Genomic DNA, 16,406 nt, shown 5'->3' with positions numbered 1-16,406 from the left:
ACGGAATTTATTGTGGAAAAGATTCATTTTTGGTGTCTAAGTAATTAAAGTAGATTTTTGACCCTACGCACTGTCTCGTAAAGGTATATTTTAAATAGACAGAAAGGCTACAGTGGGTTCTCAACAGGAGAGGATGCTGAATATAGTAATTAAATGTGCCGGCAAATAGCACCAAACTCATCAACGAGAGCGTTTTTAATGAAATAACACTCTAAATGAACACTGGGAGAAAATAAAAAGTGAGCAATGGCTTTTCGTTGTACTCTGAAATTTTAATTGCCTGTCTGGAGAATATTAGATAAAGCTTGATTAGAAATAAATTGGAAATCTCCGCTGAATGCATCTGCTGATGGGAGTATTATTAAAGCAGACTGCTGTAGAGGACCAGCCCAAAATAAATAAATAAATGAAAAGTGAATCTGGAACTGATTGATTGAACACCAGCCCGTTTTTCCTAGAGATTAAAAAACTTTGATAGACATGAAGGGACTCTCTCTCTCTCTCTCTCTCTATCTATCTCTCTCTCATGATGAATCTTGCCTTTTTTATTTAGTAATTTGTCTGGTTTTTTTTGTTGTTGTTTTTTGGTCGGACATGGCCCATCAAAGCAACAGCTGATAAAAGTAGTTTAACTATATATCTGGCAGAAATGGTAAAAGATAGTAGTGCTATTCTTAATTCAGCCCAAGTTACTGTTTCAACCAATCGCAATGGTTATGGTTTGGTTTATCGGTTGGATGGTTACCATTTCTGTAGAGTTGTGTTGAGTAGCTCTACCCACATTGGAAATTTCTCCAATTCAAGCATTAAGCCTGGAATGACTAAAAAAGTTGGAAAACAGACACTGAATATTATAAGACAAATCGTTCAAGTTCCATCTGAAGAAACATCACATAAGCCATGCAAAAGTTTCCTACTTTTTGCCATTTTGTTGTAGCAGAAGTGGCTAAGTGTGCTAAAGCTAGCTGCAACACATCAGGTGCATTTGAAACGTTATTTCCTTCAAATGAACAACAACAAATGCTTCCATGTAGGCAAGTAAAAAAAAAAAAAATCATTTGAGATGTTCCTTATTGTTAAAAAAATTCAGATGGCAAAGTAATGTACAATGTAACTGCGCAACATATGCATCATTTGGTGATGCATCTTCACAATCTTCAGAAGTGCAATGCAAGGCTTGACAGGACCCGTCCACACACAGTTCTGATTGGCTGAGGTGTTTGCTTTCAGTGTCTGGTCATGTTGTGCCTGGTTAGGATGTGATGTAAAAGACAAGTCGGTATTTACATAACACTAAATGGGTGTGTACATCCATGAAGAGGTCAAACTGACAAAGAGGTCAAGCAATTAAAAGACAAAGACCTTAAAAAGTATCAAAGAACAACGTGAAGAGCCTCGTTCTCTCTTCCTCCTCATTACATATGTTCTTCCTCATGTATAAGTGTGACCTCTGACTTTTCCCCCTGATTTATTACCCGTGTCTGTCGTCATCATTGGTTCCTAGCTGCCGTTAGCACCCAATTAAACTTAAAGGTCTGTGTGAAGAATCCGACTGAAAAATTATTTGAGCCCCCTAATTATATAATTTCCACCTCTGCCTCCCATAAATTCAAGCTACGCTTTTAATGGCCTTTAGTACTTGTTCAGCAACTTATAAATTTCAGTGATCCTTGGAAAAGGAGAGAGGAGATGTGCTTTGTAGATGAATCCCGCCATTGCAGAGACTCTGTAATGCTTCCTGCTGACCTTTGGGTGGTAAAGCAGATTTATTAGGCAGTGAACTGCATTTTCCACTGCAAGAGGATGGCGGGCACGTACACCCACTCTTGCCAAGATATCATCAGTGTATGTGAAATCATTTTAGTATGGAGTAATGCAAACTCTTTCAAAGTAATGCATGTTCAGAGTATAACATTTAATATAAAATTAATAAAATATTTAAAAATTAAAACACAGAGTTAAAAATTCTGTGTATACAGTTCTCCTATTCGCATGGTCTCTACTAGAGGGTAGGGACTCAGTCAACCAATTGTGCCTGAAGTTCACACCGTCTACTCTCACGAGCTGAGACCCTGGCCTGGATTGTGCCCAAGGTTCCTACCTCTCCCGTAATATTATCAGGTGGTGAGCCTGCAAGTGCTGCCCAAGAGGAGGCTGGCTTTCTCTGTCCATCCACTTCATAGCGGTTAGACGTGTACAGAACGCAAGCCTTAGACCTCAGACCAGGTCTTATCTGTTAGATTCAGCATAGAGGGAAGGCTGTTTCCAAGCAAAGTTGGCCCACTGATGGTGGCTGCCTTCAATTCGGTTCCTCTACAAGCTCCTCTACAACAAGTGTGTGCTCTGCCTGAGCGTTGACAGAGTAACTTGCTGACAGATTTCTAGAGGTTGGGGCTGGGCGACACCTAGTTTGAACTGCTGCTTCCATGGGCTCCTTCTCCTGAAGCCAGTTCACCCTGAGCCCTGTTGAAGTGTCGGCTTGCTGCACCATTACCCTCCTATGGACTGGATATGTGCGCCTTCTACTCCAGTTAAGTTCCCTTAAACTGAACCCTGTTGAGTTCCTCCACTCCTCTCCGACATCAGATGTGCAGAACGTCTGGTGTTAGGCCTACCACTCGTAAGCAAGTGTAGAACTTATGTTAGGCTGTGTCCATATGTGATGCGATCCAGGAAAACCCGTCGGATGTCGTGCTGGTACTCCATGTGTATGTGTATTCTCCATGTTACCTCCTTCCAGGGTTGGATATGGCTTCTGCAGCATCCCTTCCTTCCAATTTTCGGGGAACGCTTTCCCAGTGGTCTTGTAGAAAGAGCAGTGACTTCCCTGGCCTAAGCCCTGTCCTTCCCCACCTTAATTTGCAGGGGCATCAGGAGGCTTTTGTCTAGACACTGGAAGGTGGCAGCTTTAGTGGCGTTTTCAAAGGTTATCTGCATTCAGTTGACCATTGACTACGTCCGACGTTATCGACTGAAAAGGAACGTCATGGTTGCGTATGCAACTCACTGTTCCCGGAAGGAGGGAACAGAGGACGTAGTCCCCTTGCCACTACCGCTGGACCACCGCTGACTCCGGGTTACTCTCGGCTCCTCAGTGAAAAAGCAACTAGTGCCTGCATTGACTTTTGTATTTATACCCACGTGCTGGGGCAGAGTGTGTGATGCGAATCACACACGCCAATTACATTGGCTCGTTCAATAGTACTCAAAGAATATAGGCTCTCTGACAAATATAGGATCTCGATCGTTGACTGTGTCCTCCGTTCTCTCCTTCAGGGAATGTTGAGTTGCATTCGCAGATCTCATTCCCCATTGACTACCATAGTATTCCTATTCCTAAAAAAAAATCTCCAATTGCTTTACGTGAAACTGCGGCCTTCCAACATTTTACAAAGGTTTTAACCGTTTGACCTTTTACCGTTTCAATTGATTTTGATTAATATGCGTGAGGGAGAGAGAGCAAGATATTCGCTTGGCTCTCTAGTCAGTGGAAACAGGTTCTGAGAAAAGTCGCAAGTTGAACCAACTTTGAACAAGCACCAGTTCCGAACCCGTTCTTTTTTGGTGGAAAAGGGGCATCAGTCTATACAGTTGTAGTTTGTTTTACATTCTTAAATGTGTTGGTAATATTGTATTGTTCAACGTCTCTGCAAGAAATTAGTGAACCTGGTGCTAAACAATGCAGACAGCACGTAAATTATCGGTTTAACACAATTACTTTTCAATGAATTCCCACCTGAATCATTCTTTTTCAGAATTTTTTAGAGACTGATTCGATAGATCAAAACAACACCACCCAACCCCCAACAAACAAACTCACCTTTCTAGAAATGACCGGTCTGTTGCCTGTAATTGGCTTGGCTTGATGTTTTCAATACAAGGAGGAACAAAGGGCCGTTTTGGTGAAATAAGTAGCCCAGGATAACAGTAGCCATCAGGGTGACAGGCAGGGCAGGAGGTCAGCAGACTGCAGAGCATGTTCAGTGGGGCGCTGGGTAATAGAGGACACTGGGGACACTCCAGCCCAGTCGGCCGAGAGAGAGAGAGAGAGAGAGAGAGAGAGAGAGAGAGAGAGAGAGAGAGAGAGAGAGAGAGAGAGAGAGAGAGAGAGAGAGAGAGAGAGAAAGAGAGAGAGAGAGAGACTCTGTTTTAATAAGACAGACAAACCCAGAGGTCTCAGCGCCAAAAAAAAAAGATGAAAAGAAAGAAAGTTTTTTTTTTTTTTTACTAATACCAGCCATCCATGTATTCCTGCTGATGAGTACAGTTACATGTTTCTAGACGGGTGTTATGGGTCAGTAATGGAGCACTATCTTCCCCCCCCCCCCTACAAATCTATTGATTTATTTAAAGAAAAAAAAATGCAATTTATACATTGATTATTTGAATACACATATTCAAAGATAGCCATGTTTTAAATTTCATGAAATAGGGATAAAGTAAAAAAAGGTGTTATAATCATAATGGATAAAAATCTTTATTAAAAATAAAATCATATGAAACATTAATAGGCCTATTTATTAGGGAAAATACAGTGAAGTATATTATTAAAATTAATTGAATATAATAAAGAATAATATAATACAATATAAACGGACATCTAATTGGGTCAAAATATATATTTTTCAAGTTATAAAACAAGACAGCAAAAGAGAATCATCATCACCACCTTCTCACATGTGTTTTCTTCACAAATGTAACTCACAGTCTGTATCAGGTTAATGTGATTCTCTTGTTGGTGTGAGAGTGAGATATAGTTATTGCGTCTCAATGTTTTTCCTTTTCCCTTTTCCTCCATTTTGATAACATTGATTAGACTAGGGGAAAAAGGAGAGATAGAGAAGGAGAGAGAGGTGAAGATGCCGACATTCTATCACGGCAGACACATATTGACTGGCAGTCTGAAACTAGTCACTCACTCATCAGGGCTGGCTGGGCTGATTGAGTTGCCAGGAGCGCGTAAATGAGGCCTCCATCCACTGCGCTTTGAAATGAACTGCAATCTTTTTCAGGCCTTGTTGTTTGGGCAGCTGAGAGAAAGAAAACGACAGAGAGGGAAAGAAAGAGAGGGGGAAGGAGATGGATTTAAAACCCTAGAGTATGGAGGAGAATAAGTTTGTTGAAAGAAAAGGGTGAGATAAGAAAAAAAATGTGTGCAATAATGAGCGAATCTGAAATGGTGGAGCTGATGTGTTTTGGGTTGTTGGTGTGTATGGATTCTTGAGTACTGGACAAAGGTAACAGGGCAAATGTTATATTAAGGAATTATTTCGGATGAATCTGAAGTATTTGCTTATGTTTGGTACCCATCTCTCATAACATCTGTGTTTTCCGTTGCCTGCCTTAGTATTGTCAGATAAATAATGTGTCAAATATTCATTGTATTATAAAATTGACATACCATTACTTCGAAAAATTCATTAACTGAGACTACAGAATGGGTTTTTAGTTCCATCTATTCATTTGCTACATTAGAAAATCTCATGATTAAATAATAATTTTCATATCATCCATATATTAAATGCAACTGCCATTTTGTTGATTTAACTTCTTCCTTCAGTCAAGACATAAAGTCAAATTTATATTTCCCTTTTTCTTAAGATTAATATACACATATGGTAGTTTTGGGAACACATAATCACTATTAACTATGAGTCTACGACTTTTACCTCAATAAACGTACTGCTTTTTGTCAGTAAGGTTGTTAAATTGGATAGGTTAAGGTAGTGGTATAAATTTAAGGCATGTCAAAATATGACATTAATATGTGCTTTATAAGTAGCCTACTAGTAAAAGATAATATGATAGTAATATGCAAGCTAATAAACAACTTAATAGTCTGAATTGGTCCCCAAAGAAAGGTGGATTGTGAGGGATAATCCAATATCATAATTTTCTTAAAATAAAGAAATGAAGGCACATTTATATTATTAACATTCAATTATGAAATTAATTTTACTACTTTGACATGGTAAAACAGCTTGGACACCTATTGTTTTTTATAATACTGATTAGATCCCTAAAAACATTGATATGCATATAGAGCCCTTGGAAAAAAAGAAGCACATGACTGTTTATATTGTATGTGTATTTCTCTACCTCATTTCTCTTTTCCTCTAGGAGTCACCATAGTCTGCTTTCTCTCAGGTCCTGGATTGTGCCCTCACATTTACCTTCCACAACCTCACTAACACTGGCCCAGATCTCAGTTAGCGCAGATAAAAGGGGTGTTTACAGTGTTTCCTAAACTCTTCTCTATGTCTCTCTCTATTCCTCTATTTCAATTTAGGACGGAACAAATTTGCCTTAGGTTTGCCAATTCAAAATTTGGAGTCAGTGAGAAATATACATTTATGTGATGAAAATAGAGTAAAAACAGTAACATTATGAAATATTATTACAATTCAAAATAACTGTTTTCTATTTAAATGTATTAAAATGTAAATCATTCATGTGGTGGCAAAACTGAATTTGTAGCTGTCATTACTCCAGTCTTCGGTGTCACATGATCCTTCAGATATTATTCTAAAAGCTCAAGAAACATTTATTATTATGAATGTTGAAAATTTGAGCTGCTTTTTATTATTTTGATGAATGGAAAGTTAAAAAGAACAACATATATTTTTAACAAATTTGTACAAATTTAAACATATTTACTGTCACTTTAACCCCCTGGGTGTTTAACCCCCACTTTAACCCACCAATGTGTATTTGGGGTCCTTGGGGTGTTCTGACATGCCCTGACATCTGTGCTTTTTAAGTTGCTTATAAACATATTAATGGCACAGGTGAAATTACACTATATTTAGCACAAACAGGGCAACCATAATATGTGAGCAACATGTATGTACATGTTTGTATTTTTGAGAGAATATGGTTTATGCATGGTTATTGGGAAAAAAAGGCATCAGAACACATATGCGTGCACAAGACTTTTGATTAATGTATGTTGTGGCCTAGAGTTTTCAATGATCACAATGATCTGAAAATCATCCTCCTAATCGTTCACATAAAACTGTGAATTGAGATATATTGTAAAAGACATTTATTGTTTGCCAAGGCAATATGCGAATGGGCGTGAACAGACCAGCCCTCATCATGTATAATTAGGTGATTCTCACCTGAGAGAGACAAAGACACGCATAATAATGAGCCTTTCATTCAATGTCAATAGTGCCAAATTAAAAAAAAAGGTTTTTAAAAAACTAGTGCAGAGTAACAAAGAAAGTAGCAATTAAAACATTTAAATATAGATAAAGACACACACTATGCTACCACACAGTTGTTTTGTTTATAAATCAATGTGTTTATCTGTTTAATTTAGTGGTAAAAAGTTTTCCATTAAGTTTTCCATATATCAGTGTACTTCATGTATTTGGCAGGTCTATCTTGATTTACATTGACCGCAGTGCAGACACAAGCTTTCTTCCTGTGGCAGCCATGTTTTCCTAAGTCCGCTCTCCCCTTGTAGTGAGGTTGTTCTACTGAGTCTCTCTCTCTATCTCAGCTCACTGGAGATGCACAGACTGTGTGCAGCTAATTATAGTTAATGAAAGCTTGTTGGTGTGTGAGATAGAAGAGCAGAAAAGAAGAAGAGTTCACGCTGAGGGTAGATGTCAACTGGCTTGAACCGGAGGGTATATCGCACAATTTGTTTAAACCTTGGAGAAACTCTCACTGCATGAACATTTTCCTTTGGGGTCCGTTTCTGATTTTTGTCTTCTTAAGAATATTGTAAATTGACTTAATAGCTCATCAGTGTGCTTTGTCTTCATTAGGTTAATGAAAGGTAGTGGTGGAAATTTTGATTCTTTTCAGAGACTCGTTCATTTTTAGTTCGTTCACCAAAATGATTCGTTCAGACTCGTTCACTGATTCGTTCAGTTTTTTTTTCCATATACATCAGCAGCAGGTGCGGCAAAATGTGTTAACAACGTATTTACTTGTTACAAAATAAAAACTGATTTCACTTTATTAAAAATTGTGCCCTAGGCTACTCATTAAATTGATAAAATAAGTCTAAATAAGCGATCAAAGTCTCAACACTCTTTTTATCTTTTAAATTACACTCTTTTCGGATGACCAAATCACAAGTGTTTTTTAATCTGTTTGCATACTAGGCAGGCTAGTTAACATTTTATTTGTTTGGTCATAACGAGTTAAACGAGGAGTTATTTTCTGTATGTAAGTTATGAATTGCGCGTTCACAGTACGGATACCAGCGCTTTGCATTCACTTTCTGCTGATTGATGAACTAGATTGACAGAATGGCCGACCTGGTACACGAACTGGGTATAGCAACCAGTTCGTTCAATTCGTTCAATTCGTTCACGAACGGGAGATCTCTCTCTCGTTCAGACTCATTCAGCAGAGTAGATCCAACCAATTACAGGCGCCTTCTAAGCCCAAGCTGAAATGCTATTAGCTGACGTGAGTCACGTGACGCAAATGAGCTGGAATGACGTGACGCAAATAATCAATACTCTATTTTTTTTTTAATGTTTTACAGTTTTTAAACAAACAAAAGTGCATGACATGACATATTTATTTATTTTTTAAAGTATAAAACCGTTGAAACATAAAACAACAATAATAAAAATAAATAATACAAAATGCACACAAAACAACACCAGTGCTAGTGGTGCCACTCATATTGAAGTTAGCAGATTACCTGATGTAGTTTGTAGATTTTAGTAAAAACGAAAATTTTAAGCTTTCTTTTATTAGATTAAACCATCAGCTTGCACTGTTAACTTCGTCGTCATTATTATCTTGACGTTCAAACAACTGGTTCTTTCATTCACGAACGAGATGTGTGTAACAGTTCATTGGACACGTTCAAACTCAAGCAACTCAATAAAGGGCGTATTCGTTCACTAGATTCAACAAATCACATGCTCCGTCCCGTATCATACTCGAAGGCTATTGGCTCGAGGTTTAGTCACTCTTTGTCTTTGACAAATGAAACGGGCCACAGAGCTACACGGTTCATTGAGCTGCGCATGCGCGCAATAGCGGCGCGCAGTGGTAGAAGGGGGAATTTCAGTGAACGAGAAATATGAGTCAATGGATAACGTGAACGAGAATGATTCGTTCACCTAAAAGATTCGTTCAAAAAGAACGATTCGTTCACGAACGTAACATCACTAATGAAAGGGCTCCTGTGTTTATCTTTTAAACAGATAATCGAGTCGATTACTTTCTGTCTTGGAAGATCTACAGTGAAATGTTTTTTTTTTTTTTTTCATTTGCGGGACGTGCGGTGAAGTATTCAAGGTGTGTGTTAAGACGTGTGTGTGTGCCGTAGCCATCCGTAACTGATAGCAACACTTCCTGTGTTCTCAGTAAGCACGCAGGGGGTAAAGGATTAGGATAAACACACTGACTCCAGGGCATTGGAGTGTGTTTTCCAAACGGGTGGTCCATAGGGCAAACTAACTGTGCTGTAATGTGAACAGTAGGGTGTTGATGGTGGGGCCGGGGAAGGAGTGAGGTGAAGCTCGGAGGGGGCCGTAAACCCTGAAAGCAGGAGGAAAACATGGATTTGTCTGGCCATGTTTTAAAAAAGTCAGTGACTGCACTATAAATCAGCTGTGCTTGTGAAATGTCCGTGACATTGGCCTTCACCCCTGGGCCCTATAGAAATCAGAGCAGCAGTAAAACTAAAGTACCTACACACACTGTCCGCCGAAACCCCACTGCAAACGCACACACATACAGTGCTTCAACACTGAATGGACTTAAACATCACACTTAACACAGTAACTTATTTTTAAAAGGATAGTGCGCTAAAAACAATTAACATTCTGTCATTATTTATTCGTCCTCGTGTTATTTCAAACCTGACCTAACTGATAACTTTTTCTTCTATTTTTATTTTTATTTTTTCATGGAACATTTTCTGAAACAATTCAGAGAAAACACTGAAAAACACCACAAATGTGTGGATTATCTCTGACTCCAGTGCTGTTAGCAACCGCTCCAACTGAATCACTGAATCAGTGAGTCATTGAAGAGTCAGTTTGATTTGTGAAAGAATCATTCATTCCAATTTTTTTTTTAACCAGATCAGTTAATTTGTTCACTGATCAGTACGGAAGAGGATTAGGGCCAAGCAATAATAAAACCATCTCGAGATTAAAGTCATTATAATGCGAGATTAAACTCGTTAAATTTCGAGAAAAAAGTTGAAATACAATCTTGAGAATAAACTCATTAAATATAAAGTTGTTGTGTTCGAGCAATAAGTGGTGTTGCGTTATCACTTTTTATTCTGCGTTTATACGAGCGTTTATACGAGCGTTTTGGGTGGGAAATCCGCGTGCATATGGTGACGTAAAAGTCTGTGAAATGCAATGTAGTATGCACTCCAGGCGGCTAGGTGGCAATGTGGAGCACTACCGTACAACAATACCAAGTCCGCACACCTGCGTACAACCTTCACTGTCAAGCAGACTTTTTGCGTTTTTACCCTTTACACGGGGACGCGACGGTGGAGCGTTTTTAAGATTTCCACTCTGGAGGGTGGTTTCACTTTTTTTGCGTTTTTAAGTCCCCAAAACACTGTCGCCGTGTAAACGAAAGGCACATCTAATAAAATATTTTTATGTTTTCACCCACGAGCGTTCTCGTGTAAACAGGGCCTTAGTGACACTTTTAATGCAATACATTACTGCTAAAATTGATAGTATTTCTTTGTTACTGAAATATAGTCGAATATATAGCTTGACTAGTGATCCAACTCTGCCATGTCCTCTATCAGTAGGCTATGCAATGAACACTGATCAAATGCGTTATTCTCTACATTTCGACTTTTATTCTTAAAACACAATGACTTTCTCGAGTTTATTATCACGATTATTTCGACTTTTTTCTCGAAATTTAACGTTTTTTTTTCTCTCACAAATACAGTGAATTTATTCTCGATATTTAATGAGTTTATTCTCAAGATTGTTTTTCGACTTTTGTTCTCGAAATTTAACGAGTTTTTTCTTGAAAAACAACGACTTTATTCTCGATATTTAATGAATTTATATTTCAACTTCCTTACTCGAAATTTAATGAGTTTAATTTCGCATTATAATGACTTTAATCTCGAGATGGTTTTATTTTTTTGCTATTGCTTGGCCCTAATCATCTTCCGTAGATCAGAACTCTCTTTAAAACTTTTTTTTTTAATTCTGGTCTTTTCATTGTCTCTTTTTTATAGCAGTGAAGCATCTTCTTACTCTCATTTTGTGTTCCACTAAAAAATTAAATAATAATAGTGAAATACGACAGTATGAGTTAGGAATGGGTGAAATTAAGTAAATTATGTCAAAGTTCACTGTTGATCAACAGCCTTTGACTTGGGAAACCAACTGTCACACATCCGCATGTTTCTGTTTTGATGTGTGCACATTTCTGACGGCTTGTACTGGTGTATTTGAGCTGTTGGACATTTGCAACTTCAGCTTCCATTAACAACTGAATTAACATGTGAGAGACAAAGCAAATCTGACATCACGGACTTGATTAAGAAGTTAGGGAAAAATTGGCACATGCCCAGAACAGTCTGACTCTTGTCACTTGACTCCCAGGCATTCAGATGGGATGGTTAATAGAGATTACACAACATCCATCCACCCATCCATCCGTATTTCTTTGTAATATGTAAGGTGATGCAATGTTTTTTTCATTACTTAAAGTAAATTAATTCAAAAAAGTGCTTGATTGCAGATACAATTAATTTAATTTTTATCAAGATAAATATTTGGAACTCTTTATACAAATGTTTTGGATAAATGCTCATGTTATTACTTTTTCATAAATCTTAGTGATAATGACCCCCTCATGTTTCAGAAGGAGTTGATGAATACTACCTGTACTGGCCTGACCGCAGCAACATGTGGCAGCTAGAGGCACACACTTTTAGCTGATGTCCCTATAGAGGCCTGTAACATGTGAAGTTTTATGGGGCAGCCTGTAAAGTGTAACGTGGCTCTTAAAGTAAATCAACTTCCATTTCCACTCCTCCCACTCCCTCCATCTCTCTCTCTCAGAGACACATGCCGGACTAATTCCTTCCTCACAGGAACTTCTGAGCTTCAGTTAAGCTTGGCCACTTGATTCTATATCCATGTGTCCTGTCCTTTTTATTTCCTCCCTCAGATGCTGTCCATCCACCCCGCATCTGTCCTCCAAGTAGCCCAAGACAAGTGGACACATCCAATAAATTACTTTTCTTTTTGTCTAGATCTCCAACCTAAACACAAAAACACGCACACATAGACATACTCTCTCTCCTTCCACCCCATGCTTCGTTTTTCCTGCTGAAGTCACTTAAATAGAAGGATCGCAGTGGGAGACATAATGTGCAGGAGTAATAAGGTGATCCCGGGTGGGGTCACGGCTCAAGCGCTCTCTGTGCTCGGCTGCTCGGGCTCTGGGCTCTATGCGAGTTAATGGCCTGTGGTCAGTGAGCCAGAGGGCCCATAAAGACCCCATGTGCTTCGCGCTCGCACCCCTCTGCCGTCGTAGACACTGCTGATCCCATCCAGATAACTACACTAACTGCACACAATCTCCGCTGTGGATTTCACACAGTGAGCACCAGTAAATCAAGAAGCACTTATCAGCTCATTTCACATGCCCTTCAAGTTTGATCACGAACTGCACACCTGTGCGTCAAAAGCCATACACGCACATTAGCGCATTATGAGGCTCAGTGTATTATTAACTCTGCTGAATGCAGTGTAATGCTTTAAATATTCCAAGAAATTTAAATAAGTAAGAGATAAAACTACTACTAAAAAGAAACATTACCTTTCGGAAAGTATCTTTAGTCTAGGGCTCTTCTGATTTAATCAAATATGGTTTTCTAACAATATCACATCAATTCTTCAGTACCTTCAGACTTTTTATTTATTTATTTATTAGTTTGTTTGTTTATTTGTTTATTTTTAAATATATACTATTATTATTATTATTATTGTTGTCAACAATATTATTTCACCTTTCTTCTTATTTTGATATTACTTACTCTGTCTTCTTTTCTTCTTAATAAATTGTTAAAAAAATGTTTATTAAGGGACTTACTAAGGGATACTACTACTGAGGCATAATATAATCTAGCACCATTCATTGAGAATCAAAAAATATAATATATAAGCTGAAAATCACGCACATCGTGGGTCACCACGCTAATACGTAGCCTAACCTTACATAGCTACAATTCAAATCATTGCAGACCTACACAGCACAGCTCAACTATATCTTATTATCCAGGGTAACATTAGACACTGCAATTTTGTACCCACGTATGCCTGTAATGCATTGATGCATCAATTTCACGGCAAAACACTCATTTACAGAAACACGTGAATGGAAAGACGGTTAGCTAATGTTAACTCGTTTACATCGACAAAAACCCCACGCAAACAGCCAGTTCAAAATTTGAAACAAGTATGGCTTATACTTCAACAGCAAGTTTGTCATGGTCGTTGACGTTAGTAAACAGTAACTAGCCTAACAGCTACGCGATGACCAAACGTGTTTGTCAGAAAATATAGAACATTTTTAAATAGTTTTATACACTTTTACCTACCTCACGACGTGGCACATAAGTCCATTATTCCTTTGTGCAGCAGCAGCAGGGTCGTGTCGTGGTGCACTTCTCAAAAATAACTCCAGGTGTAGCTAGTGTTAAAACACGCTCCTGAACACCAATGAATGAACTCCAAAATACAACACACACAGCCGGGGAGTTCCAATAACACAAACTGTAGTCTTTGAGTTAAAAAAAAAAAAAATTAACTCTTTCACACTTTTTTTGCCTAACTCGTGATTTTTCAACTCCTGGGAATTAATATTATTAATAGTAAATTAGAAGAATATAATGAGGTAAAAGAATGATTGTTTCCTATTATTAATATTTATTGTCAACTATTATATTATTAATTAAGGGATGATTTGATTATAATTTCTAGAATTAAAAGTAAAAAATGGCTGAAATTATCAAAAACTAAATTGAAATTAAAATAAAAAAAATAAAAAAAATAATCAATTAAATGCAAATCTTTAACCTTTGGTTGCTCAAAGCCAAATTGTAAATGTACAGTAAAAAATAAATAAATAAATAAACAGAAATGTAGCTGATTATTTAGAATTAATCTCAATGTGGTGTATTTGGAGAGTGGAAGAGAAGAGGGAGGAGTGTCTCCTAATGGCTGTATGTAAGGGAGGGGGTAATGAGGCCATGCAGGGGAGGTGTGAGAGTGCCACTGCGGTGAAACAGTGGGGTGTAGCTAACACTTCAGCATTTACAGTGATTACATGTGAACCCCTGTCACACAACATGAGCCCCCTCAGGGTACCGAATTAAACTCCACTGTTTTTGCTTCACATTGCTTGCCATTTCCTAGCCGTCCCTTGCTTTAAATTTGCTTTCATTTTCTTTATTACTTCTCGTCTTTTGGTCAACACTGGCATATTTAGTTTGCTTCATTTGGTTTCCTGTCAGCCGTCCTCAGCGGTGCATTAACAACTTAACTCAAATTAGCATGCTTGTGCTCACAAACATGCCAGAGAGTCCACAATTCATACATGCAGCAACTTGTTTCTTCTGTTTTTCTTTCTTTTTAAAAAAACAAAAAACAAACAGGGTCCAAAATAATATATACACAAATATTATATGGTGTGTATGCATCACATTCTTTGTCTGCACCTGTCTGTCTGTATCTGCACTACACTTCCCAGCATCCCTCATCTGTTTCACCTGTCTTCACCTTATTGTCGTTCATCAGTCTCTGTATTTAGTTTTGTTAGGTCATCTATATGTATACACATGTGATTTGAAGCCCTGAAGTGTTTTCCCTTTCATTTCTGTAAATAAAGCATCTACATTGAGTTTGTTTTGTCCTCCTCTTCTACATCTTGCACAACGCCTTTTTTCTAAATAATATACATGCATATTTATTACAATTATTTATCTGTTTTGTCCTTGTTTCTGACCAACAGTGCAGGAGAATTTGTCACCTGCAGCATCTCCCTCATTTTCTCACTAAAGTTACACATAAACATGATGCATCTTGACTTTGTCCCTCATATTATCAATTTTGGTGGCTTATGCAAGGAATATTCCACACATGGAGATCTGGAGGAAAAAGCCTTTGGGCATCCTATAAACCTTATGATACAATTTCAACTCTGGTAAAACTTAATAAAGTTACCAGCCAACTGGCCAGTTTTATTTACTCGCCAAAGTCAATTGTTACTCACATTCAGGCACTTGGCGAGTATTCATTTTGGACCCTGCTGATAAAACACACACACACACACACACAAGATCCCAGCAATCGCTCTTTCCTGGTTTATTTATGTTTGTTTTCAGCAAAAAACAAAAATCTACCTCCAACCGAAAGCCTTCCGACTAAACGCACACATAAACACTTAAAAACCCTGACAAAGGCATCACGTACAACATGTAGCGCCTTGGGTATCACGACACTTCTAAAATAAACCATAGCAACAGCGGCTTAGAGAGTAGACAGGTGAATTTAGCCCCATAAAACCTTTACTAATAGAGTTTACTCTCATTTACAGGCCCAAAACAATTCAATTGTCAGCAGGGCTCGACAACTTTCACAGTCAGAGCTGAATGAGGAGCAACAGTAATGCTTCTAATGCAGACTAGTCCAGTTCACTCCCTCCTGAGGGCCACTGCTATAATAACAGAGCTGATATTGCATTCAGGCTCTAGTGACACAAGCCATTTAGATTACTCACACAGAACTCCTCTCTGGGTCTCTGCTTTAAATGAAAGAGGATATGAATGGAAAGTTTAGGTGCTACAGTCAAACGTTTGAATAAATCTTAAGGACACGGTCAAAATAAGGGACAATGAGGGCTGTGGAAAATACATACTGTGTATGTATGTTTAGTGGATTCATTTCAAGCTTTCTTGCCCTTAGCACTGGATATATCGGTGAAAGCGCCATTAAACTGGGCTGGATTTGCTGGTTATTTTATTATTGCTATGTATCAGTATAACCAAACTGGATTACTATAAGGCTTCTAAATTTGAAAAGGCAGAATGCCTTCAATATATATATACAGTGCTCTCTCTCTGGGGTGTCTGAATGAATATATGCCTCTATATGTCTTGATTTATTGCTGACTCTCATGTATTGAGTTACCCACTGCCAGTCATTACATTTTCACATGCTCTCTTACAATATACCCAGGTTGCCAAATGAGCCAATGGAGAGTAAATTCATTTTCCTGACAATAATATTTTTTAATGGCCGCGAAACAGTATTTTGCAATTTTCATAGTGTGTCACATGATCCTTCAGACATCCTTTGCTGATTTGGTGATCAAAAAAATGTATTTTTATTATCATTAGCATTAACAATGTTGAAAATAGT

General features: G+C 38.0%; 1 long non-coding RNA gene across 1 annotated transcript; it reads right to left on the bottom strand.

Annotated features, from left to right (window-relative positions):
• Positions 1-4,602: 4,602 nt before the first annotated feature.
• On the bottom strand, positions 4,603-13,660 carry LOC120485371 (uncharacterized). Its single transcript, XR_016146422.1, has 3 exons — positions 13,586-13,660; positions 4,920-5,030; positions 4,603-4,817 (listed from the first exon to the last, which is right to left on the bottom strand). It is a non-coding gene; the product is annotated as an uncharacterized LOC120485371 (long non-coding RNA).
• Between the last annotated feature and the right edge of the window lie 2,746 nt (positions 13,661-16,406).

This window comes from Pimephales promelas, chromosome 14, assembly GCF_988280905.1.
Source record: "Pimephales promelas chromosome 14, fPimPro1.hap1.1, whole genome shotgun sequence".
In the NCBI taxonomy this organism is placed as follows: Eukaryota; Metazoa; Chordata; class Actinopteri; order Cypriniformes; family Leuciscidae; genus Pimephales; species Pimephales promelas.
Note: the sequence above shows the minus strand (reverse complement) of the source record. Positions and strands in the feature narration are given on the sequence as shown.